At 36.3% G+C, this 26,777-nt stretch overlaps 1 protein-coding gene across 6 annotated transcripts in view; it reads right to left on the bottom strand.

Moving 5' to 3' along the window:
• The window catches only part of LOC143252904 (serine/threonine-protein kinase Doa-like), a 94,362-nt gene extending 78,355 nt beyond the window's left edge, over window positions 1–16,007 (bottom strand). For 2 of the 6 annotated variants that reach the window (XM_076505734.1, XM_076505737.1), the window contains exon 1: window positions 15,848–16,007. The gene's annotated coding sequence lies outside the window, so the exon portion shown is untranslated. Of the gene's footprint in view, window positions 1–15,533; window positions 15,705–15,847 lie in introns of those variants that run through there. The other 4 variants (XM_076505733.1, XM_076505743.1, XM_076505741.1 and 1 more) reach the window with 3 other exon arrangements.
• Between the last annotated feature and the right edge of the window lie 10,770 nt (window positions 16,008–26,777).

The following is a 26,777-nucleotide window of genomic DNA, read 5'->3' as shown; positions in this document are numbered from 1 at the left end:
CTAGATTGATTGATAGATTGATTTAGTGTTTTATGGCACAAAGCAGTGAGGCTATCTGCACCAGACATTCGGTAAAAATGTAAAAAAAAAAAATAAATAAATAAATGTAGTAATAGACATAAATGGAAATGAAGGTAAAACAAAAAAGTATAAAACCAATTTTGACACCTAGTCTACAATGTTAAGATAGAAGGGAGAGTATAAGAAGTTGTAAGGTATTTACTCTAGCAAAAAGGTAATGATCATAGCCTGCCAGGAAGACTAACAGGTAAGTTCAAGAACCACCGTCAGTCACCTGAAGTTGGTCTTTCCAGTCCTGGTTCCGGGGTTATGTGTCATAGCAACCAGTATCAAAATGTAAAAGAATAGAAGTTTTAAAAGATACATAGCAAAATTGTAACAATGAGTAGCCAAATGTCCAGTAAAAAGATAAAGTCAAGTAAATGGAGTAAAATTTGTAAAAGTAAATGAAGGTAAAAACAAAACAGCAATTAAAACAGAAAATGGTGTAAAAACCAATGGTGACATCCAGTCTTCAAAGTTGTAAAATATTTACTCTAGCAAAATGGTAATGATCATAACCTGCCAGGAAGACTAACAGGTAAGTTCAAGAACCACCGTCAATCACCTGAAGTTGGCCTTTCCAGTCCTGGTTCCAGGTTATGTGTCATAGCAGCTATTATCAAAATGTAAAAGAATAAAAGTTTTAAAAGACACTCCGCAAAATCGTAATAATGAGTAGCCAAATGTCCAGTAAAAAGATAAAAGTCAAGTAAATGGAGTAAAATTTGTAAAAGTAATTGAAGATAAAAGCAAAACGGCAATTAAAACAGAAAATGGCGTAAAAACCAATGTTGACATCCAGTCAACAAAGTTGTAAAGAACTACCTGTAGCAGAATGGTAATGATCATAACCCGCCAGGAAGACTAAGAGGTAAGTATAAATACCACTGTCAGTCACCTGAAGTTGGTCTTTCCAGTACTGGTTCTGGGTTATGAGTCAATATGGCCAGTACTAAAAAGTTAAGTAGTAAAAGTGTGAAATGATATGCAGCAAAAGTATAATAATAACTCGCCAGGACGACTAACGAGTAGTTCAGACGGATAGTTCAAAGAGTAGTTAGTCACCTGAAGTTGGCCTTTCCAGTCCTGGTGTCGAGTTATTTAATGTTCTGGCCATTGTCCATTGTAAAATTGAAGGAGAGATATTAAAACTGTAAAAAAGGAACCACAATTAAAAAGGTGTAATGAATAAATATGCAACACTTATATGAGATTACAAAGATTAATGGCCATTAAAAAATTAAAAACATTATCAAGTTGGACAGAGTCACCATCACCAATAACTCTGTCCAATGTTACAGACTGACCCTGGGAAAAAATATGTTTAAAATATTGCCGTCGTTGAGAATTGTAACGAAGGCAAGAAAGTAAAACGTGGCTGATAGTGATTTGAGTGTTACACAAACTACACATTGGTGCATCAGTTCCAGATAAAAGAAAATGATGAGTTAAAAAACTGTGACCAATGCGTAGCCTAATGAGAACAACTTCCTCCTTCCGAACTTTACGGAAGCTAGATGGCCAAAGTCCAATTTTGGGTTTGATTTGAAAAAGTTTGTTGTCGCGTTGCTCACTCCAAGTGGACTGCCAGCTGGCACGGAGCCGAGCCTTGAAGACAACACCATAGTCCATGTACGGAATAGGCATAGGAGTGATGGTGCTGAAGCAGACATATTTAGCTGCCATGTCTGCAAGCTCGTTCCTGCGAATACCAACATGACCTGGTATCCAGAAAAACTGGATTGAAGTACCTGCTAATGAGAAATGGGCCAGTCGGTTTCGAATATCAGCGAGAATAGGATGCGAGCTAACGTGTAGCGATTCCAAGGCAAGTATAGAACTAAGCAAATCAGTATAAATAGTGCAGTTGGAGTACTGCTCAGCTGCAATATGATCCAGGGCAAGAGATATGGCATACAGTTCAGCAGTGAACACAGAAGCTGTAGAAGGGATTCTGCGTGCAACTACTGACCCATAGCAAACCATAGCAGAGCCCACTGAATTACCTGATTTGGAACCATCTGTATAAATGGGAACTGAATGATTGTTTGAAAGATATTCATTGAATAAAAGACGGTACTTCCAATCTGGAGTATCTGCCTTTTTAGGTGACTGAAAGAAAGGTCACATTTGGGGCTGTAATAAGCCATGGTGGGATGGGCCGACCTGTGGAATCTGCAATGTTATCCAAGGACAGACCCAATTCATCCAATTGCACCCAGATGCGAAGGCCAAACTAAGCAATGACAGATCGTCTGTTCTGAAAAAGTACTGCCCACCGAGGAAAGAAAACACATTTCCAGGTGGGATGCTTTGGTAAGGAATGAAGTTTCAAAGTATATTGTAAAGATAGTTGCAAACGGCGAAGGTGTAGAGAAGGTTCATGAGATTCAATGTCTATACTTTGAACTGGAGAGGTACGGAAAGCCCCAGTGCAGAGTCGAAGTCCTTGGTGATGAATGGGGTCCAGCATCTTTAAGGCCGAGGGCCTGGCAGAGCCATAGACCATTGATCCATAATCGAGTTTCAATCTAATAAGAGCACGATATACCTTTAACATTGAACAGCGATCTGCCCCCAACTGGTAGAAGAAAGAACACGGAGGATGTTCAGTGCTCTTGTGCATTTGACCCCAAGCTGCTTTAAGTGTGGTATAAAGGTCAGTTTATGATCAAAGATAAGCCCCAAGAACTTGGTCTCCGGGACCACTGGCAGCAAAACTTCACCGACATGAAGTTCAGGATCAGGGTAAATACCCCGTCGACGGCAAAAGTGCATGCATACAGTTTTGGAGAGAGAGAAATTAAAGCCGTTCGCCAGAGTCCACTTCCGTACACAATTGAGGGCAGTTTGTAGTTGCCGCTCAATATATCTCATGTTTGACGACTGACATGAGATGTGAAAGTCGTCGACATACAGCCCATTCGCAGTGAGAGGGATTTGTTCAGTGATGGCATTTATCTTTATACTGAAGAGTGTAACACTCAATACACAGCCTTGAGGGACTCCAAGTTCGTGTACAAAAGAACAGGAAAGTGGGCATGCAGGTAGGGTGGCATCGACCACGGCCAGTCTCTCTCAAAAGGATCGGAAAATGATCACTGCCTAGTGGATTACTGTCAACCCTCCATGAAAAATGGAAGAATAATGAAGGGGAGCAAACTGAGAGATCAATAGCGGTAAAGGACTGACTAGGTGCATGAAAGTAAGTGGAAGAACCAGTATTGAAAAGAGAAAGATTGTGATCAGAGAGCATCCGCTCTACAGATCGGCCCCTCCTATCAATAATAGCACTTCCCCAGAGGGGATGATATCCATTAAAATCCCCTAGGATGAGAAATGGAGATGGCAATTGTTCAATGAGAGCATCAAGATCTGATTCATCATATATCTCTCCAGGGGACAGGTACAGAGAACAAACAGTGATGGTATGACCCAAGGAAACACGGATGGCTACAGCCTCCAAGGGTGTGTTGAGTGACAAAGACAGGGTGGGCACGTGTTGATCAACCAACAGTGCCACCCCTCCATGTACTCAACCATCACACAACCTGTCATTTCTGTACAGAGAAAACTGCCGAATGGAGACAGTATCAGCAGTTTTGAGAAATGTTTCTTGTAAAGAAAGACAAACAGGATGGTAGGAAGGAATCAGCGTTTTGATATCATCCAGATAAGAATGTAAACGTCGACAGTTCCATTGTATCAAGGTGGCCATTTTTAAGAACGGGTAGGTGAAGTGGCTGGAGAACCCTTCGGTTTACGACCACGTCTTTTTTCTCTACTGTCTTTAGTCGGAGGAGGTCTACCAACCTCCATGGATCCTGCTCTGGGTCGGGTGGGCAGGTTTTTGTTATTGGAAGGGGAATCCAGTGACTGAGGATGCGAACGAATAATTGTTTTGTCTCTTGTGGTGGGAGAAAAAGATGTATCAGAAGATATGCCTGTATTTGAAACTGAAGGACGTGGATCTTGAGGTTTGTTGGAAGGTATGGGAGGAACAGAGATGGGTGTGGAAGTCGATTCATCAACCTTTTTAACCACGGAGGTCAAAAGGCTTTTCATTTGTTTTGAAATCAATTCTCTTGGAAGCACAGAGAGATTTGTCTGCACTCCCACTGTAGTTGTGGAATGAAGTGCAGCAGCATATGTCCGAGATGGAGTTGTGGACAGCAATTTCCGAGCCTCAGGATAACTAATGTTATGTGTCGTTTTCAAACTCTGCACCTCTTTTTCCTCCAACCATTTTGGGCAAGAATGAAAGTAAGAGGGGTGAGAACCATTGCAGCTTACGCAATGTGGGTTCATGTCACAGTCATAGGCATCGTGGTCCTTGCCTACACAACGAGCACATGTCAGGGAACCACGACAAGATGTCTTTAAGTGGCTGAATCTCTGACATTGGAAACATCAAAGAGGGTTTGGTATGTATGGCCGAACCCTGCAATTGAGATAACCTGCCTTGATGGTGGCAGGTGCACGTGGTGAAGTAAATGTTAAAACGAGGGTATTTGTTGGCAGTGTAACTCCATCTTTGCGAGTGGAGATGCGCCTCACTGCAGAAACTCCTTGAGTGGAGAGACCAGCGAGAATCTTCTTCAAATCCATTTCAACAATAACTCCTCGTGAAGAATTCAAGGTAGCATGGGGTGTAACCTCAATAGGTATATCCCCAATTGCCTTTAAATTCAAGAGGAGTTCACTGTGTTGGGATGTGGATGTTTCAACCAATATGTCACCAGATCGAAGTTTCTTTACTGACTTTGGAGAGCCAGCAAGTCCCTCTAGTCCCTTTTGAATAAAAAAAGGGGGCATTTGCCTTAAAGGTTTTTCCGATAGAGAATGTAATATAAGAAAATGAGGTACGTGTGTTACTGATGTTGAAGATTGCTGTTCTGAGTATTCAAGATGTGGTCGCTTACCCATTGATTGTTTTTTGATAATTTTATTTAAATTTTTTGGAGGATCCATAGGAAAAAGAAAAAATTTCGGTACCCACTGACCCCACCCACCATGGAGTCTTACAAGGGGATGCACTACAAAGTCATGCAAGGACAATGCAGCAACGCCAGGGTTTCGTGAGCACTATACCCAAACACCAGCATCAGGCACAATGTCCACAACACCCGTTGAGAACTTCCAACACTGGTACTTGGTTGACTCTAGCCCAAGTGGACCAGCCGATTGACCCAAGGGGGGCCACCCAAAGGCCACCCGTCTACAGGAATTCAAGGCCAAAGTGGTGTGTTAGGGTTGGACCCCTCAACCACCAGGATCCTCTCCTCCCCTTCACGGGTCGCCACGCACGGCAAACATGTGGGTGGATGTTTAGATCCCAGAGAACGTAACCAGATAGAACAGAACATTCCTTGGGAGGTCCCCTCACCAAGTACAGGATTCCACACCAAGGGGCGAGGCATCTAGAAAAGACAATCAAATCTACTTACTATTCTTGCCACAATGTACCTAGGTTAACAAAAAAAAAAGGTACCATCCATGTTGGTTTTTTAACTCTTGTATGTCAGTAGACAAAATGCAGAAAAAAAGCCATTTTTCTACATAAAATCTAGTTAAATAAAGTGTATTTACTACATACAACATCTTCTTCATGAAGAAATATCAGTTTTAGTGAGAACATGAATCTGGGTTTAAAATCTAAAAATCTTGTAAATTAATTTTCTATACAAGTACACTGCAATATGAAGTTACATGTATTCATCTATTAATTTTTGATACCAGTTTCAAAGAAATCAGTGAATGCTTAAAACAAATATGGTAGAATGGAAATTTTTACTAAAATTTAGTAAAAAAATCATTATTCTCTGAAACCACATGCTTATTCATAAAACTAGTGATACTCCTACAGATAACATCTCATTTACATGAAAATGTATTTCCAATAGATACATCTCTGTACACAAGAGCTATTATTTAAGCACCTGCCTTTGAGATTTTCTACATCATTAGCCTTGAACTGCTTCCCACCTCAGATACTTTTTATGGGAACTGTGCTGGTACAAGATGTAATCACTATATAACTATAGCAATCTAACAATAGGAGGGTGATGGCACATCCTCCTTGTAGAGTAGATCCCCCATGAGTATTTACACTTGAAAATAACTTCATCCATTCTTTAATGAGGGAAGAACAACATTCACTACTAATGAGTAGAAAGGGCAGGGAGGCAAGCACAGAAGTATCTCTTGGAAATCCATTTTCAGGCAAGGAAAACATTAACTTCTGAAACAATTCACTTGACTATCTGCAAACAGCAACTAAAATTCTACAGTGATAGTTGAGGGACAGGTGCAGTCATGAAAATGTAGATTAGTTCCCTTCAGAGAAGGCAACAGAAGGGAAAAATTCATGCAATGTGACACTCTATAGTGGGGGCTTAATAAAGGAGCAACACTAGAGAGACTCTATCAATCTCATACATAGTGTACTCTTCCGTGGATGGAAGTACGAAACAAAGAAAATTAAGCTCATGTGCTGCAGAGGTGGGTGAAAACAAGTACATGACCAACTGAGTTTTTGCACAATACAGGATGAACATAGAAAATGTAGAGAGTGGATAGGGCAATAACCAAACTGTATGTTTAATATCTTGTTCAAGTTACTCACCACAGAGAAAATCCAGCTCCATTAAGTTGGTCAACACTACTACAGAATAGAAATACTATATACTAACAAAGAGACCACTAGCCCATTTTACACCTCACTGTACTGCCCACTTGGACCTACCTTTGGAACTTCCCAAATTGACAACCATAGTGGGGAATATCTAGGAATGGCAAAGGTCTCTTTTGTTCTACTCAGCTGGGAGGGAATAGTTATTCACTTTGGTTGGTTGGTGTTTTATGGCACAAAGCAGCTAGGTTATGTGTGCCAAACATTCAATAAAAAGTTAAAATTAAAGTAAACTTAGCAAAATTCACAAAAGAAAATTAAGGTAAAACAAAACAAAGTTGAAAAAATAGCATTAAAACCAATATTTACATATAGTCTGCAGTGGTAGGAGAAAAACTATAGTTATACAAGTTGTAAAGTACTTTTTGTAGCATAATCCTGGTTCTGAATTATTTGATGTTATGGCCATTTTCAGAAAGTAAAGTAATAAAATTTATAAAAGACTTGCAGCAAAATTTTAATTATAACTTGCCAGGATGACAAATGGGTAGTTCAAACAACAGTGTTAGTCACCTGAAGTTGGCCTTTCCAGTCCTGGTTTCGAGTTATTTGACGTTACGGCCATTTGTTAATTTCAAATCAAACTAGATGGACACTGATTCTCAAAAGAGAATCACATTACGAAAAGGTCTAATGTATAAATTAAAACTCTTAAATAGCATTACAAAGAATAATAGCCTTTAAAAAACTAAAAGCATTTCCATGGTTGACAGTGTCACCATCACCAATAACACTGTAACATTATGGATAAACCATGGGACAGAATATTTTATGACTCTCAACAATGACAAGACAGTAAAATGTGGCTTATTGTAACCTTGATACATCAGTCCCAGATAAAAGAAAACCACGAGTTAAAAAACTGTGACAAATGCATAGTCTAGTTAGAACAACTTCCTCTTTCCAATTCTTATGGAAGCAACAGGCCAAAGTCCAATATAGGGTTTTATTTAGAAAAGCTTGTTTTCACACTGCTCACTCCAAGTTTACTGCCAACTGGCACAGAGCCGAGCCTTGAATACAGGACCATAGTCCATGTATGAAACAGGTACAGCAGTGATAGTGCTACAGCAGATAGATTTAGCTGCTGTGTCAGTGAGCTCGTTCTTATGAATACCAACTTGGTCTGGTAACCAGAAAAACTGGATAGAAGTAGATGCTAAAGAAAAATGGGCCAGTTGGTTTTAAATATAGGTGAGAATAGGGTGTGGACAAATGTGAAACGATTCCAGGGCCAGTAGAAAACTAAGCTAGTCAGTATAAATAGTGCAGTTTGAGTATTACTTAGCTTTTATGTGATCCAGGGTGAGAAAAATGGTGTACAGTTCAACAGTGAACACAGAAGCTGTAGAGGAGATTCTGCACACAACCATCAAACCACATCAAATCATGGCAGACCCCACACAGTCACTTGATTTCAAACCATCTGTATAAATAGAAATGGAAAGATGGTTCAAAGATGTTCATCAAAAAACAGACAGTATTTCCAATCAGGAGTGTCTGCTTTTCTCCAATGACTGAAAGATAGGTCACATTTGGAGAATGTAAGAAGTCATGGTGGGATGGGCTGACCAGTGGGTACAGCAATGTTATCCAAGGACAGACACGATTCATCCAAATATGCCTGGATATGAAGGCCAAAAGGAGCAATGGCAGACCATCTGGTCTGAAAAAGCATGGCCCATCAAGGAAGCAAAACACAACCCCAGGTGGGATGCTTTGGTAAGGAATGAAGTTTCGAAGCATATAGTGAAGAGAGTTGCAAATAGCAGAGGTGCAAAGAAGGTCCATGAGACTATGTTTTAGCTCCAAACTGGATAAGTGTGGAAAGCCCCAGTGCAGAGACCTGTCCTTGATGATGAATGGGATCCAGCATCTTTAAGACCAAGGTCCTAGCAGAGCCAGAGACCAGTGGTCTAAAGTTGGGTTTCTATCAAATAAGAGCACAATATATCTTGGAAAAGGTGGAAAAGGGGAAAAGATAAGCCCCAAGAACTTTGTCTCAGAGACTACAGGCAGCACAACTCCACCAATGCAGAGTTCAGAATCAGGGTGAAGACCCTGTTGGCAGCAAAATTGCATGCTGATGGTGTTAGAGAGAGAGAGAATTTAAATTCATCTGCAGTGGTCCATCCACTTCAGTATATGATTGAGGGCAGTCTGTAGTTGCTGCTCAGTGTACCTTGTGTTCGATGACTGACATGAGATGTGAAAATCATTGACACAGCCCATATTCAACAGCAAGATGGAGTTGTTAATTGATGGCATTAATCTTTATACTGAAAAGTGACACTCAAAACACAGTCCTAAGGGACTCCATGTTCCTGTAGAAAAGAATAGGAAAGTGTCAAATCTACACGAACTTGGAATCTCCTGTCCATTAAAATTTTTTAAAATAAATACGAGCAAATGGCCACACAACCCATATATAGAAGTCTCGCAAAAGGCAACACCTCCATGTTGTATCATAAGCCTTCTCAATGTCAAAGAATACTAATACAAGATGTTCTTGTTTGAGAAATGCTTCTCTGATTGATGTTTCAAGTTGAATCAGGTGGCCCATGGCAGAGCACTGTCTTTAAAACCAACATTGAGAGGATCGAGAGTAGGCGAGAGGAGGTTGTTTGATTCGAGGAACCAAACAAGATGAGCATTAACCATCCTCTCTAAAATCTTACAGAGATAGCTCATCAAAGCAATTGAATGGTAGTTTGAAGAAATCTTGAGATTCTTCCCAGGCTTAGAGAAAGGTAGAACAATACCCAGGCATAAAAAAAAACATTCTCCTGCCAGATCTGGTTAAAAACTATCAGAAGAATAGCAAGAGAAGCAGAAGATGGTGCAGCATTTCGTACTGTACATCATCAGGTCTGACCAATGAGGGGCCAGTTTGAGTTCCATCAATGCAAAGAACCAATTATAGTCATAGAGATAATCAGTCGAAAGGGATAGGGTTATTGATCTGCCTAAGTCTTGATGGCTATGAAGGTGGAGGAAGAAACAGAAGTGCAAGATACCCAGCAAAAGCTTTCACCTAGAGTTAAGCAATGTTTCGAGTATCAGCTACTTCCTAGCCATCAGAGAGCAAGATCAAGAGGGGGATGGAATTATATTGCCCACTGACCTTTCGAATATTGTCCCACATGACTGGTAGTAGAAGTTATGCTGGTTGTGAACTTAATCCAAGATTCCTTCTGGCTTTGACATCTTACCCACCGAGCATAGGCACTGACCTGCTGGAAAGCAATGTGGTTCCAGACAGTGGGATAACTACAAAAAGAATCCCAGGCTCATTTTTGTGCCTTCTGTGCCATGTGGCAGGCTGAATTCCACCATGGACGAAAACATCATGGAAAACGTATTGAGGTTTTAGGAATACATTGAGCACCTGCCTGTATAATACAGTCAGTTACTGCTGCCACACAGTCATCTATTCATGGCTTACAGATGATGGCAGGATCATGTTTTGTGAGAGCAGTTAAAGAGGGCCAGTTTAGTTGATCCAGTTTTCACTAGGGCACATGGGTTGGGTGGCAATGACCATGGCCAGTATCTCTCAACATTATAGGAAGATGATCACTGTCGTGGATTATTGTCAACCCTCAATGAAAAAGGGGAGAAAATTGAGAGATCAATAGCAGTAAAGGACTGACTAGGTGCATGAAAATAAGTATAAGAACCATTACTGAAAAGAGAAAGGTTGTGATCAGAGAGCATATGCTCTACGAAGTGACCCCTTCTATCAATAACGGCACTTCTCCAGAGGGAATGATGTCCATTGAAGTCCACCAGGATAAAAAAGGAAGACTGTCTGATTGATCATAAATCTCTCTAGCTGACAGGTAGAGAGAACAAATAGTGAGGGTACAACCCAAGGAAACATGGATGGCTATGGCCTTCAAGAGTGTGTCAAGTGGTAAAGACAGGGTGGACACATGATGATCAACCAACAGTGCCACGCCTCTATGCACTTGTCCATCACACAGCTTGTCATTTCTGAACAAGAAAACTGCCAAAAGGTGACTGTTTCAGCAGGTTTCAAAAATGTTTCCTGTAAAGAAAAACATACAAAATTGTAGGAAGCAATCAGTGCTTTGATGTCACCCAGATTAGAATGTAAACCACAATAGTCCATTTATCGTCTTTATTTGAGGGAAGTCTTTCAACCTCCATGGATCCTGCCATGAGTTGATTGGGCAGGTTCTTGCTGATGGAAGAGAATTCTAGCGACTGAGAACATGAAAAAACAATCATTTATCATCTTTGGGTGGGAGAAGATGATGCACCCAGGAAATGCCCATACCCGGAACCAAAGGAAATGGATCTTGGGGTTTGCTGGAATGTATGTTAGGGACAGAGATGGGTGTTAACGTTCATTCATCAACGTTTTTAAACATGGAGGTCAAAAGACTTTTCATTTGGTATCAGAATGATTATTTTGGAGGCACAGAGAGTTCTATCTACATTCTCACTGTTGTAGTGGAATGAAGTGCAGCAGCATAGGTCCGAAATGAAGTGATGGACAGCAATTTTTTAGCCTCAGGGTAAGTAATGTTTTGAATCATTTTCAAACACTGCACCTTTTTTTTTCTTTCAACCATTTAGGGCAAGAACAAAAGTCGCATGTGTGAGAGCCATTGCAATTAATGCAATGAGGGTCCATTTCAAACTCACAGGCATCATGGTCCTTACCACTGCAATGAGCACACGTCAAGGAACCATGACATGACATCTTTGAGTGACCGAACCACTGACACTTGAAACATCGGAGAGGGTTTGGAATGTATGGCCATACCCTGTAATTAAGATAACCTGCCTTGATGGCAGCACGTGGTGATGTAAATGTCAGAATGAGAACATTGGGCAGCATCACAATTCCATTTTTGCGAGTGGAGATACGCCTCACTACAGAAATTCCTTGGATGGAGAAACCAGCAAAAATCTCTGACTTGGGGATGTTCTTCAAATCTCTTTCAACAACAACCCCTTGTAATGGATTCAAAGTGCCATAAGGTGTAACCTCAATAGGTATATCCCCAATTGCCTTTGGATGCAAGAGGAGTTCACTGTGTTAAGATGTGGATGTTTCCACCAATATGTCACCACAGCAAAGCTTTCTGACTAACTTTGGAGAGCCAGCAAATTCCTCCAGACCCTTCTGAATAAAAAAGGGAGACATTTGCTTTAAAGGTTTGTCTGAAAGAGAACGCAGTGTAAAAAAATAAGGTACAGATGTTGAAGATTGCTGCTCAGTTTCTTCAAAACGTGGTCTTTATCTATGGACTGTTTTTCACTATTTTATTTAAATTTTCATTTGGAGGATTTATTTTAAAAAATAATACTTCAATTCCAACTGACCCCACTCACCATGGAGCCCTATGATGGAATACACTGCAATGCCAAGCAACGACACTGCAGTAATGCCAGGGTTTGGTGAGCACTATATCCAAACACGAACATCAGATACAGTGTCCACAACACCTGTTGAGAACATCCAACACTGGTACTTGGTCAACTATAACCCAAGAGGACCAGTCGACTGACCCTAGGTGGACCACCCCAAGACTGCCCATCTACAGGAATTCAAGGTCAAAGTGGTGTGTTGGGGTTGGACTCCTCAACCATGAGGATCCTCTCCTTCACAGGTCACCATGCATGGCAAACACGTGGGTGGATGTTTAGATTCCAGAGGAGGGGTAAACTGAAGAAACAGAATCTTCCCTGGGAGGTCCCCTAAACACTGTACAGGAATCCACACTGAGGGGCTGAAGTTGGAGAATCTGAAAGTTCAGATTTGTGAATGCTTATGCATCATTTGAAATCAAAATTGAAGTTTTGAAATGGTTTCTGTTCAAACTATGGAATTAAAACTTAAATAATATAAAACTTTAAATTACACCATACATAATAATGTTAATTTAATTCATTTAAAAAAAAGGTTAAGAGACCTATATTTCCTTGTACTGAAAGTAAGAGAACTGAAATTATGAAAAACACCCTATAGAAATTTTTTGGGCATCAAAAAAGTATTACTGGGATGAAAAATCATATTTAGTTAATTAAATACAATTCTAAACTTTTCAAAGTAAAATAATAAGTAACTTATGTCAGTGTTGCACACTAAATAAATGTAAATTAGGTGTGCTCAACTCAGAAAAGCAAGAGTGGCATATTACAAGAAAACTGATGTTAGCACTAAGTTGCAGTTCATAGGTTCTCTTAAGGTATGACATTAGGACAGTAATTCTGTGTATTTTTTATTCTTGGTTAGTTGTGTTAATCATGCAACAAATTTTCTTATCCTTTATTTACTTTATGAATATACATACAAAAATGAGCTATGAACAACACATAAATATAAATCTTTGGTTGGTATGTTTTAGCACAAAGCTACATAATGGTATATCTGTGCTCTTTCCATCATATAGAATTGAGACTTACATCTTAACATTGTTAGTACATAATCTTATTATTGACCATAAGGATGTATGTGTAAAACATAGTATGGGTGGCACATTCTTTACTCCCCACAGAGGTGAGGCCTACCATCACAATAAACAAAAGGTTTTAGCCTCATTTTGGCTCTAATAGAATTACATGGTAGTAGCCTGAAATATATGCATCAGACAGATTCATTTGGTGAACCAGTTACCTACTTTGGAGAGTCAGCAATGTACTATTTTAAACAGGGAACAAACTTAAGGTTTGCAAGATTCCTGTAATTTGGAAATTTCTTGTTGCCTGCTGTTCTCCCATTATCCAACTATATTGTAAGTTTATGAAAATATGATTAAGTCATGGAATGGCTGTTTGTATTGTATTGTTTTATTATGCTTTTCTTTCTTAAAATTTTTTTAAAGCAAAGATAATAAAAAATATCACTGTTAATGCTGATGAACAGTTCTTCCAGAATAAAAACTTGGTAGAAAAAATATATATACAAATCAAAATAACAAGATAAATGATCTCTAACTTGACGCAGCATGCAGATTATTAGCACTGCTTGAAACTGTGAATTACCAATAGTATAATAAAGACTCAGGAAAATAGATGCAATTGAAATATATTTATAAGATTTGAAACAGACAATACATTACAAATCTGGGTTTGCTATTTATTTTTCTGAGACTGAAGCTATATTATGGACTTTAAATGTGAAAAAAAATCTAAATTTAAAAACTTCACAAACAATACAAGACACATTTAATATCACTTTGTATAGTCCCCCTCTATTAATTACAGAAGATGTTAGAGCACTTTTAATAGTTGATTTAATCTATTTTAGCCCATGTAAAATAACTTAAATCTGTGATGAGTGAAACTTCAAAAGCAGTTAACAAGCACATATTTTTTTTATTATTATTAATAATTTCTTCAACTATTTTGATGAAGCAAGTTGCAACTGAACTTTGAAAGATTTCATGACACCATTTTTCTTCATTTCTTAAAATTTGGCAGCTATTTTGTTGTTAAATACATTCAAGAATATCATAGATATATAACTGCATGCAGATCATTAAGTGGCCATTTTTTTATTTATTTTTTTTATATATATAACTGCATGCAGATCATTAAGTGGCCACATAGGCATATGAAACTTGGAAACTCTGCATTCATAAAGATTACAATTAGATTTTCAATAACATTATATTGTACAACATGATATACACCTTGGAAGTGAAAAATATATTTCACGATCAACATTTAAAATTATACCAAACATGACCAATTTATTGTAAATAGTGGATCTACCATGTTCTCATTACAATGGACAAGTTTCTCCATGAACAGAAGCATTTAGATAGTACAAAAGTGATTAATAGGCAGAGCCAATTCAATGGCTATTTACATGCATAGGTACAATGTAGTAGATAGAAAGTATGTTGATACTGATTGTACACACTTAGCAAATGTGTTGCCCCTAGATATATCCACAACCATCATTAAGACAATCTACAATTTTGATAACAGACACAACTGTTTTGAAATATTACATATTACTAATTTAAAATTATCTAGTTTACTTAATCATACAAATTGGATATATATTCACATAATCACAAACATATGAGAAAGTCTGTGTAGCTATCATTTACATAATAAAATGCAAAAAATAATCATGCATGTGATGAAATAAAAACAATACATGATTATTGTATAGAAATGCTTTGGCTTTGACTACACAAACTTATATTTAATATTTCTGTAAACAAAGCCTAAAGCTAAAAATAGTAATATATTATTTGTCCTAGCAATAGTACTTGTAATAACATAAGCAACAGCACCCTGCTTGGATGGCTTCGAAAGCACAAAAATTCTCTTCCATAATGTCATATTAAGATTATTTCATTCAAAATTATAAATATACTTCTATTTATGATATTCCAAGTATATTAATTACCTTGCATTTCTTATAATTAGAATATATCTGCCATTTAAATGTAATAATTTATTTATCGAACCAACGATTAAATAAGTGATTGGTTAAATAAATTACAGTGGTGTATTATTAATAATATGATACAAATAAAAAAATTCATACACTGAGCCTAACTTACTATAAATTATAATGCCTGCCTTTAGAAAATACTATTAAAGTATTATTTTTTAATATTGTTATTAAGCCTAATAACACTCGCAATTCATACAGCTTTTTAACACGATGTTAGATTACTACCAGTAGTTAGTATTACTAACGACAAAGAGGCAATATATTAGTTTGAATTTCTATAGCATCTGCGAAGTTTATTATCCTCAAATATAAAATAATACGACTTACATTTTTATATCTAATCTCGTTAACTTTTTCCCACAAAAACTCCGTCTTGAAAGACAGTGAATGTATTTCAAATATTCCAAACACAGAAAGAGCTGAATCGTTTTATCATACAACGATGGCACATACACGAAAACGAAAAAGTTGGTTCAACCTACACACCACCAATATGGAGTCATAGTGGTTCGTATATACTTACAAACATAATGAAAGAAATGCAAATAAATTATTATAAAATTCTTTTAGAAACAGAACACATTCTTATAAGATTATGCCATTCTTTAAATGATCAAGAAATGCATTAAAATAAACGTTACCTTTTTAACTAGAGCTGTAGAACATCATTAGTTGATTTATTATATTATATTCCTAGTATACATGTAAAGAAGTTAAAATAAAAGGTGGTTGAGAGTACTCAGAAGAAACAGCCAATATTTAATTTTACTCAGTACTCATTTTTGAAAGACGTTTTTATTAGATACTTTAAACCATGTCACATGTTAAATCTGCTGCATTTTCTTGTACAATTTTGATAACAATACAACTCTTAAAAACAGTAATACATGATTAAGTATGAAATGTTACATTGTTATCGTCACATGCTTTCAACAAAATTTAACGTATATTGAAACTAGATAGTGATGTAGACTCAAAACGTGGTCGGTATACGCCTATCAGTTGCTTAACGTTATAACTACGGTCAGTCCCGCTATTCATTAGTAAAAGAGTAGCACAAGACTTGGCGGTGAGACATGATAACTAGCTGTCATCCCTCTAGTCTTTCACTATTAAATTAAGGATGGCTAGTGCAGTTAGCACTCGTGTAGCTTTGCGCGAAATTCAAATCAACCAAAATGATCATTAGATTAAAGCGAAACATATAACCTAAGCCAGAAATTAATAAAATTTCAAGTGGGAAAGGATGTTGACAGTGATCACCTCCCAATATATTGTGTCTTCGATCTCGCCCCCCATAAAAATATAACATATAAGAAAGAAAAATTTAATTACAGAAAAGCAGATTGGCAATATTATAAACAGGAATTAGATAACCTGTTACCTAATAAAGTTATAAAAGAAGTTAAAACACATGTCGAAATGGATAACTACTGTCAAACAATTACGGAATGCCTTCAGAAAGCAGCCAAGTTAACAATACCAAAACAACACCATAAAACAACAAACACATGGAAACCCACTACAGAAATAATCAATCTAATCAAAAAACGAAAACAATTAAGAAGACAGTACATGATTACAAGAAACAGAGAAACCAAAACACAAATAAACAACATTAGAAATCACATCAGAACACAAATAAAACAACAAAAACAAAATAAGTGGGACAATTACTGCAATAAACTAAATGATAAAACTGACCCAAAAAATTCTGGTCACATCTTAAAAGACTCATAAATGAAAACACAAACACAAAGAAATATCCTCCACTTGAACATAATAATACAACAGCACACACAAATAAAGAAATAGCCGAAGCTTTCAAAGATCAACTCCAAAATACATTTAAAACTCACACTGATCCGGATATGAATACATATTTCTACACTAAAGTCACTAATCACATAGTAAACAATAAACATCAATTTGAACCAATTTTTCCAGTAAACATAACTGATACAAATACAAGATCCGATACAGATTATGCAAGCACATTACTAACAAATGAAATATCCCTTCAAGAATTACTAGAAGCAATAAAAAACACAAAAAACAAAGCACCAGGTGAAGACGAAATATAAGCTATCCTCCTAAAAAAGGGCACTCCGAAATTGTTTGACCACCTAAATTCACTTTTTAACTTATCACTATCCTCAGGATACATCCCAGTTTCTTGGAAGCTTGCAAATATATTAATGTTCCATAAGGAAGGAAAGCCAGCGAATAAACCTAACAGCTACCGATCAATCAGCCTGACCAGCTGTGTAGGCAAAATTCTTGAAAGAATAATCAGTAATAGACTCTCCACATTCTTGGAGATAACATCAAAATTGCCAAAAGAACAAAATGGATTCAGGAAATTTAGACAAACGACAGACCACCTAATCAGATTAACCGAAACCATAATAGATAGCTTCAACAAAAAAGAATGTACATTCGCTTTCCTTGATATCGAGAAAGCATTCGACACTGTTTGGCACGATGGTCTAAGGTTCCGAATGAATTAAATGGAACTACCGCGAGGAATTATTCGCTGGTTATCTAACTTTTTGGAAAACAGAAAATGTAGAGTAAATGTTGAAGGAACTTTTTCTGAATACTTTACTCCACAAGCTGGTGTCTCTCAGGAAGGGGTAGTTAGCCCTATACTCTTCATCATGTATGTAAACAATATGCCACTGAAGGATCCAAATCATGGATTCTCTTCACAGTTCGCAGATTATGTTGCAGTCTGGAAAAGTGCCACAACACCCACGATAGCAGCCACGAACATACAACCGCAACTAAATAGAATAAGTGAATACTGTCAAAAATATAGAATAAAAATAAACACAGCAAAAACACAACTCGTAGTCTTTACGAAATCCACAAAACACAAAAAAACAACAGCCAGAACTATATATGAATGGCACTCTACTCCAGACTGCCCCATCGGCAAAATTTTTAGGTCTGACCTATGATTCAAAACTAACTTGGATCAATCATGTAAACGAAATTAAAAATAAAGTCTGGCGAAGAACTAACTATGCTAGGAGTCTAATTGGTAAAAACAGTGGAGCATCTACAGATAACATTCTAAAAAATCTATAAAACATATATTAGACCAGTAATAGACTATGCAGCTCCAGCATGGATAACTGTAAGCAATAAAATAATTAAAACTAAACTACAAACAATCCAAAACACACTCCTCACAACTGCATACAGAGTTCCAAGAACAATATCATCTCAATTCATTCACAAATGCTCGAACATACCAACCATACCAGATAGACTCCTACATAATACAACTATGTACTTTAATAAGAATTGGATGAAAAACGAATTACTATGCGAACTAGACAGGTACCTCATACATGATGAAGCTAGTCTTAAATATCTCTCCCCAGTTAACTTATATTTCAAATATAAAAATAAATAAAAATATATAAAACTTTAAATTTATATGTAAACCTTTGTGAACCTGACGATGACTGAAGAAGGTCGAAACGTTGTTCGCTCTTCTATGTAAAATATTTTCTCAACCCAAACGAGCCGTTTTTGCATATAAATTTCTCAACAAGTGGGTTTCTCGACATCACTGATTAAAAACTTTAAATAATAATAAAAATATATAAACTTTAAATAAAAATTTTAAAATATATATATAGTTTCTTTATTTATGTATTTAAAAAATGCTACCAGCAGACTCGACATTCTGCTAATAGAATAAAAACTGTATACGAGCCAAAATACATGGACATTGCCTTGAAAAGGACCAAATAAAATTCAGTTCACAGTCATAAATATCAATCAGCCAAGAATATAAGTACGGGGAGGAGGAAGAGGTCATGGAGAACCTGACCCTCCAGGTATGTACCCAAACACCGACGACATTCATTCATTCATTAAAGCGAATTTTCTTCTTCATTGAAGGAAAATTTTGTAATAAAAATACCATGCCACAATTAACAGTTTGTTTTGAATTTCGCGTCGAGCGTCCTAACCACCTGGCCATTCTGGGCCACCTTTGGACGCAAAGCTAGAAGATACAAACTTCTTTCACTTCCAGTTCGTGATCCCCAAACAAAGATCTCCACTTTACAAAATTATGTAACTATAAATCTTTCACAGTGGCTATTTAACTGAAGTAATATCAAAATAGATTTTATAACAAACACAACTTTCTTGAAGATTCTAATTCAGATAAGAAAAACAAGAAAGAACAAACTTAACTCTATGACACACAACAATATACGTTCGTGTTGGCTTGAGTACATTGCGGAAAGAAAAAGTTAAGAATACAGAAATGAAATAATGCCAAATTCTGCAAAGTTTGAAATACAAAGCACCCACAGTGTTGAAAATGGTAGTTCTACAAATTAATATAATACAGACAGCAGGGGCATAGATTTTTTACACCCTATGGGGGGGATGATTTTTGCAACCACTTATGTGGACTGTTCAATTTGCAAATTAGTAATCTCTGATTACGTAAACCTGAAAGCTGTAAACATGCAGTCACAGAGTAATCTTGTTGCCACGATACTTGCATGTACTTAGACCTACTGACTGATACTTACAAACTATCGCTTAGATCGAAAAGCTTAGAAGCACGCTTATATTAAAGATGTACATTTCGGCTACTGAAAAAGCCTACATCTAGGCCTAATTATGTAATTCGATTGGTAAGAACACGAAAATCACAAGAACAAACACACAATTTGTTGGCCTGTGATGCAATAAAACAATTCAACAGACTAAACTGTAGGGGGGATGATTGTATGCACCATACCCCCTACCTAAAATGAAGGAGGGATGTATACCCCCTATCCTTCCCAGGTTCTACGCCCCTGACAGACAGAGACATTCCCATATTTGTGCAAAGAAGTTATCACGAAAGCTCTTATAAAAATTAACTTAGAACACATTCAGCTCGCTCTAATAAAGCATTTGTTTTCTCTTTTTCCTTTTTATTTTCGGAGGAAGGGGAGTGTGATGTTGTAGTTAGCATACAAGAATATGGTTCTGAGAGTCCATTGTTCGTGTCCCATTGCACAAAAAAAAATAACATTTTAACAGTTTGGAATCGAAGGTGCGTCATAAGAGAAGCTGCTTATCCCACTATACGGTCAGACAACAGTATTCCAAAAGTTAATGGTCGGTGGTTTAACTTGCTGTGATCAATTCAACAATGGAGACGGTTGATACAGATACTCCTTAAGAAGCTTTGTGTGAATATGAAAAAAAACAACAATATATTTTAAAATTTATTTTTCACTTTTTTTTTTATCAGATGGTATCCTCTTGGTTTCTGTAAACATGTCATGCTTAGTCATGCTGCTTACTGTTTGTTGTTGTAATATGTAAATAGTAATTTTCGGCAAAGATGGGGTAATGTTTCTTTTGAGTAACTTGTTAATGTCATAATAATAAAATATTTAGAAACAACAAGGGACTTATTGATTCATCTTGGATGCTCTATCCTCTAAACCGATATCTTAGCGGTACGACTCAGGGTTTATAACGCTAAAAATATAATTTCAATACCATTGGTGAGCAGAACACAGATATCCCACTCTTTAGCTTTGTGTTTAACAAAAAACAAAACCAAATCTTTCAGTAATTGCCAAGACCAACTTCAGAAATCAATTCAATAAATCACTTTTGTGCAAACTTTGTCTTCAATGAGGTCTTAGATTTATTTTTTTGGCTCGTTGCACGCGCACGCACTGTGCAATCACATTGACAAACACTTAAGAAATTAATTAGCAGATGTATATTTTTTCTGAAGAAACAAATATAATAAGTTACTTTCTCATAACGTTGCCCCACACTAATACAGCGATAAGTCTCCGGTTTCACATCGCTAGAAAATGTTTCGATACACCGGAGGGGGGGGTCAGAACCCAGATAGCCTATTGTGTATCTTTGTGCTTAATTCCAAGCAAACAAGCTAGTAACGTGTCCAACATACATTATTGAAATGTAGCTAATTAAACGATTGCTATGCATTTAGTCTATAGACTGCTACATCTGAACAAGGTTGTTGAAACTGTGATCGGCATCACATATTATAATTAATTTCGGACAAGTCTTCTGTTTATTATCTTAGGTCTCTTACATAATATGATTCCAAATAAACGGAAATTTGAACTTAGAAGTTAATTGGATGCTAATATATATCAAATTTATAATATTTGCCAACAAGATTGATACACACATTTTCTTTCTGAATACAAATATATTTTAATATACAAACAACAATACAATTTATAATAACGGTTATTACAAATAATGATAGCCCGGCATGGCCAAGCGTGTTAAGGCGTTCGACTCATAATCTGAGGTTCGCGGGTTAGAATCGCGCTCGCACCAAACAGGCTCGCCCTCTCAGCCGTGAGGGTGTTATAAAGTGACGATCAATCCCACTATTCGTTGGTAAAAGAGTAGCCCAAGAATTGGCAGTGGGTGGTGATGACTAGTTTCTTTCCCTCTGGGCTTACACTGCTAAATTACAGACGGCTAGCGCAGATAGCCCGAGTGTAGTCTTGCAAGAAGTTAAAAGAAAAAACCAAAAAATAAAAAATCTTCACACGTGAAATTTTCCCGACGAAAATGTATAATGTTCTCGTAGAAGTACTAACGCTTGAAGTTAATTGACTGAAATTTGTAATGTTCGAAATATATAAATATTCATGGCCAAATATCTGTAGTTTTCTGATTAATAAGTGTTTGTCACAAATATAGCTTTCGAAGCTTACAGTATTCTGATTGTAGTGACCCAACAATATAATTAAACTGTCTCTTGAAATGTCGATATATAAGCTTTCAGGGTGAGGTTTTCGAAAGTTTGATTGGCAATAATATTTGACGATAAGCTTGTGCTTTCGTAAAACATATATTGTTGATTCTTACTCGCAAGAATCTTCTATAAATTTAGAAAACAGGCGAAATTTTCGCAATACATACTTAACAATATATGCTACATTCATTTCTAAATATATATTAAACTAAAACAAACTTAGTAAAATAGATATATAATAAATCCGTTACATCTGCGATCTTGGATAATTAAATATGGACGTTAGGCAGTTTTTAACTAAGATATTATATAATATAAACTGCGAAAAATACATTAAATATAATACATTGTAAAATAATTACACAACTTCAATAATCATCACAATATATACAACACAACCTTTACAAGTAACCTTATGATAATAAGATTACATAGTCTGTGAAAATGCTTAAACATAAATGTTATTTTTTTGGCTTATGACAGTCAAAAATCATATTAATGAGGTATTTTTCGAAAGCTGGGATAAGTTTCAAAGAAGTAACTAGAATTTTATGGTGAGATTTTCGAACCAATTGACAGGTATGGCAAGTTTTAGAAGACTAAGAAACATCTTGGATAACTTTTGGCCAAAAGAAATGTCTCATAATTTTGTCACATGTCTTGTTGACACCTAAGTGTACCCCAATAGAATGTTCATTGGCCGCTTTCAATATATCAGAACGATATGCTTTAGAAATAACAATTTGATAAGCTACAGTTTAGTACTCTAAAACTGGCACATTTGGTGGGCTTCATTTTCTCAAGAACACACAATTTTTTGTTAAAGTAACCATTCAGAATTTTCCCTAGTTCAACATTTAGGAGTGTATGTTTAAATAGTGAAGAGATCTGTGGATCCTTTCCTTGTTAAACCTTCAGTTTACTTCTAGCAAACTGAAATTTACCAGCTGAACTAGATCCCTAACCATCATAATTATCACTCACCAACGAATTGCCGGTAAAACAATTGTTCACTATATCTCCGTTGTATCCAAAAAATTTGTAGAGAAATTTATAATATCGTCCTCTGAATAAAGGTCTATCATTTGTTTTTGGCTTAATATCTTAGCTTGAGCTCGAAGTAAGACCTATTCTCCAATTAAGGTCGTATCATTATTGTTAGGACACGATTAGGCTTGGTGGGGGAAAGTTGCCCCCATATTGGGTTTAGCAACTTCCCCAACCCGGCCAAATCGTGTCCTAACAATAATGATACGACCTTAATTGGAGAATAGGTCTTACTTCAATTACAACTGGCCCCGAAACTAGGTCTTATATTAAATAAATGTTATTAAGAGGAACATTAACAAAACCACCCTCCATACCCTGAGCAATAACAAACTCACAAGTAACATAACTCCAATCTAAGGGCAACATTCTCTCTAATAACAATGATTGAGTCGCCCCAGAATCACGTAAGTGTGTATAGATATGGGATTAGCTATGCCATTTGTCAACAGACATAAAAGTTCTAAATTCCTCCTTAACAACATTAGCTTTTTTTATCAGTAGCTAAATCAACAACATCGGGTGATCTGGTGAAACTACGCCCATATGTAGACACGAATGCAATGGGCATTGCCTGCTTTTCTTTTTCAAACGCTACCGATTAGATATAACATGACCAGGATTTTTACAAAAATGACAAAGGTGTTGACAAAGTTTTATCCGGACTGTTTGAAAATTTCGAAGTAGAGGAGCTGTATTTTTCAGAATAATCCTCAACTTTAGTGGGTTGAACAGGTACAAGAATTTATTTTTATAAAAAGTGGTTTTATGAGTTAGTGTAGTCATTGGAAAGATGAGCTGCTTCATGTAATGTTTGAACTTTCCTTTCATTCAAGTAAGTTTTGAAGTCGTCACTTGCACAGCATTTATATTTCTCAACGAGACATGATTATCTTAATTTGTCCAAACTGTTGCCAGTATATCAGTTCATCCCATAAGTAATATCCGAAAATTTGATACAGAAAGTTCATCAACATTTCTGTCTTTGTAGAAGGTTTTAATGACTAAAATATTAGTAGGACGTGTATAAAAATGCTCAGACAAATAAAAGAAACTAACCCAACTCCACTTTTTCTGATCATTAATCAAACAAAACCTTATGGGGATGGATGTGTCTGAGAAGCACATTAAGAATATAAAAAAGGCAACAGTAGCCGAAACTACACGAAACATTCAAGGTGTTTATGGTGCAAAGTCTCTCACCAAAGAAAATGACGAAGGTGGTTTCAGAAGTTCAGATCGTCCTGTTTAGTTTAATCATGACTTGCTGCTGGCTGAACTTGATAAAGACTGTACTGTAACAGTTGAAGAACTAGCACAGAAGCTTAATTCAACTCATTCAACAGTTCACCGTAATCTGCAACAGCTTGAAAAGGTGTTAAAACTTGGAAAATGGGTCCCCCTATGATTTGATAGAAGCCAACCTTAGAGTAAGAGTAAACATTTACACTTCTCTGCACTCTAGTGAGCGTAACTCACCTTTTTCGAACAGGTAGTGACTGTAGATGAAAAATGGATATATTATAAAAATATTAAGTGCTGCAGACAATGGCTCAGTTCTAGTAAACCGGCTAAAGCACAGCCTCAAATAGACTTCCACCCTAGGAAAGTCTTGTTAAGTGTTTGGTGGGATATTGTTAGTGTGATCCACTTTGACTTGTTGCCACTTAATGTAATGATTACATCAGACTTCTATTGTTAATTGTTAGAGTGCTTGAATGTTGAACTGAAAAAAAAGAGGCCTGCTTTGATCAATGGTAAAGGTGTTGTGTTACACCATTATAATGCACGGCCCCATATAGCAAAGATCACATCTGCAAAGACTGAAGAGCTAGACTGGAAAAAAACTTCCACATCATTTTTATTCTACAGACCTTGCCCCATCTGATTATCATCTATTCCGAAGTTTGAAGATGTCACAACTACTCTCTCTACATTTTTTCCTCCAAACCCCAAGAATTTTATAAAAGTAGGATTCAGAAGCTTGTAAATTGTTGGCAGGAAGTAACTGACAATAATGGAACATACGTTATTGATTAAATAACATTAAAAGCGTTTAAAATCCTTTATCTTCTTCTAAACTTAAAATCGGATATTACTTAAGGAGTGATCTCATATATAGATTTACACCATTGATCAAAATAAAACTATTTTTGTCCTAAAACCAGCAAACATGTTTTAAAAGTTCTCTTTCTTTTAACTTCTAAAAATTGGGCATTATCATAGAGTTGGTAGGCTCTCTATATAGGGATGACTAAGGTACTAAGTAGGCATAATACAGATATGCATCCTAAAATAAAAAAAAATTACGGAGAGTTTTACTTTACAGAGTATCGCCATTCACTTAATTTGTTTTACAATTTAAAAAATCCCAAAACAAGGCAAGAAACCATCGCTAAGATACGAAATCATAAAATGACCAGCCCACCATATTATCTTTCCTCTTCTTGTTTCTGTCGAGATAACTCTGCAACTATTTTTTTATCCCTAATGTCAGTTTAATCCTAAGTCTATTTTATGTCTCTTTGTAGTACACGATGTTGTCGTTTGAAATCATGTGTGTGTGTGTGTTCTTCGTATATCAAAGCCACAAAGGGCTATCTGCTTAGCCCACCGAAAGGAATCGAACCCCTGATTTTAGCGTTGTAAATCCGGAGACATACATACCGCTGTACTAGCGGTGGGCGTTTGAAATCATAATTCTAGTGTAAGCTATGTTATCATTACATTTTGAAATTAGTTTTTCATAGAAGTCTGGTGTTTCTTTAAAACTCTTAAGTTTAGGATGAAACAAGAATTACGAGCCAGTAATAGGTAAACGCTATACAATAGGTGTATTTAGGGAGCAAACTTGTATATTATGTACAAAGTAAAGAAGTAAAATAAAATAAATTCATATAATAAGAAATTTTATTAAATGCATTTATAGAATACATTAGCATCCAGTAAGAGGATAAACTTTAAAAAACAAATAATAAAAAATATTTTGTAAATATAACGTGATGTAGGGATGATTGTGCCAAGAAGAATGAAAGTAAGAATATAGGGATAAGACGGCTGTACAAAGATCTTCACTACATGACTTTCAATATTGTAATTTAATGTTGCATTACAAAATACATACTCGACTTTAGTATTACCGCAGTTAGAAGTTATATATTCCTGACTGTTGGTATGCACTTTGTTTGCATAATATCATGGTGATGTTAGGGCAGGCACCAAGGAAGTGTAAATTAGATCTTGGACGTGAGTACAAAGAAAACCAAGTTGAACAAAACATGTTAAGTTGACAGACCTCATAACCATTTTGTACTCATGCATTTTACAATGTAACATCAAATTTTAATAGTGGAAGTCATGAACGGTTTATCTATGTATATTTGCATCATTCCAACATATTTTTTGCATTCTTCTATATGAAAAGAATACTTTTTATACTTGTTCATGAGCTAAAATGAATCGGTTTAAGTGTGATCTCCGCTTATGTTATTGTCAGGATTTTTACAGTAACAATTTTGCGAGGAAGATATTTTTTTTTTACAGTAATGTTTCTGCCACCTTCATCTTAACATTTATCTTCTTAATAAATTTCTATGATGATGTTATGTGGTAGCTCGTTCTAATTCTATTTTTTATAAGACATGTGTAATTTTGTTTTTGATGAAAGCTTATGAATGTGTAAACTCTCTTTTGTAGGTAGGTTTGTTTGTCACTGGCATTTGTTAAAACATTGTAAT

This window comes from Tachypleus tridentatus, chromosome 6 (assembly GCF_004210375.1).
Source record: "Tachypleus tridentatus isolate NWPU-2018 chromosome 6, ASM421037v1, whole genome shotgun sequence".
NCBI lineage: Eukaryota > Metazoa > Arthropoda > Merostomata > Xiphosura > Limulidae > Tachypleus > Tachypleus tridentatus.
Note: the sequence above shows the minus strand (reverse complement) of the source record. Positions and strands in the feature narration are given on the sequence as shown.